Here is a 1,377-nt window from a genome sequence, read left to right on the forward strand (position 1 = left end):
GCGTGTCGTCGCTGGTCATCTTCGCCGTGACATCCCGAGATGCTTGGTCGGCACTTCACAGCAGCTTCGCCTCGCAGTCTACGACACGTGCTCATGCCATACGCACTGAGTTGGGGGAGACTAAACTTGATGGTCTCTCTATCACCGAGTACTTTAACAAGATGTCGGGTCTCGCGGACACATTGGCCTCAATTGGTCAGCCTCTTGGAGATGAGGAGTTTAGCACCCACGTGCTCAATGGTCTTGATGATGATTATGATAATCTCATCGAGAATATTCATGGTCGTGAGGCGCCACTTCCGCCACGAGAGCTATATGCACGTCTTCTTGGTCATGAGCAGCGCATTAAAGCGCGTCGTGCCTCCCCGAGCTTCATCTCTGCCAACTCCGCGACCCGCGGTAAGCCGCAGAAGCCGTCACCATCGCCTGGCGGGAAACCGGCAGCCTCATCCTCGCAGGCCCGCGCTACCCCGCCCTCCATCACTGGCGGCACCCGTCCGGTGGCTTGCTGCCCTTGCTGTGGTGCTCAGCAGGCCTGCCAGCTGTGTGGCCTTGAGCATCACATTGCCTCCCGGTGCCATCGACGCTACAAGCAAGATTTCCTCGGCATGGGTAATAATGGCAAGGGGAATGAAAAAACAGGCTGCCGCGGTGACGAGTCATGATCATGGGCGCACCCCGTCCTACTCCATTGATCCTACGTGGTATATGGACACGGGAGCCACAAACCACCTCACCAACGAGATGGCCAAGCTTTCCACCAAGGAACCATATCGCGGTCATGATCAGGTGCACACAGCCAATGGAGCAGGTATGCACATCTCCCATGTTGGTCAGGCCTCACTCCTCACACATAACTTTCGCAAACTGCATCCTTCTAATGTTCTTCGTGTTCCCACTGCTACACGTAGTTTGTTGTCTATTCCTCAACTAACTCGTGATAATAATGTCCTTGCTGAGTTTCACCCTTTTCGTTTCTTTATCAAGGATCGAGACACGAGGGCCGTTCTTCTTAGTGGTCGTCTTCGCCATGGCTTATATGCACTTGACGCGCCACCTACATCTCCTATGCACTCTTCTCCTCAGGCGTTCAGCGGTGTTCGTGTGTCGTCTACACATTGGCATGCACGCCTGGGTCACCCTGCTGCTCCTATAGTTTGTCATGTGCTACATCGTCATGAACTACCAGTTGTGTCCAATAAAACTGCTGAAACAATTTGTGATGCCTGTTAGCAGGGCAAGAGTCACCAACTTCCGTTTTCAGAGTCTAGTCGTGTTGTGAACCATCCTCTTGAGCTTGTGTTTTCTGATGTATGGGGTCATGCCCAAACATCCGTTAGTGGCCATAATTATTATGTCAGTTTCATTGATGCTTAT

The 1,377-nt window shown here is 52.6% G+C and overlaps 1 pseudogene; it reads left to right on the top strand.

Moving 5' to 3' along the window:
• Window positions 1–200: 200 nt before the first annotated feature.
• Window positions 201–339, top strand: LOC119344627 (annotated as a pseudogene).
• Window positions 340–1,377: the final 1,038 nt, after the last annotated feature.

Source organism: Triticum dicoccoides, unplaced genomic scaffold (assembly GCF_002162155.2).
Source record: "Triticum dicoccoides isolate Atlit2015 ecotype Zavitan unplaced genomic scaffold, WEW_v2.0 scaffold176814, whole genome shotgun sequence".
Lineage (NCBI taxonomy): Eukaryota > Viridiplantae > Streptophyta > Magnoliopsida > Poales > Poaceae > Triticum > Triticum dicoccoides.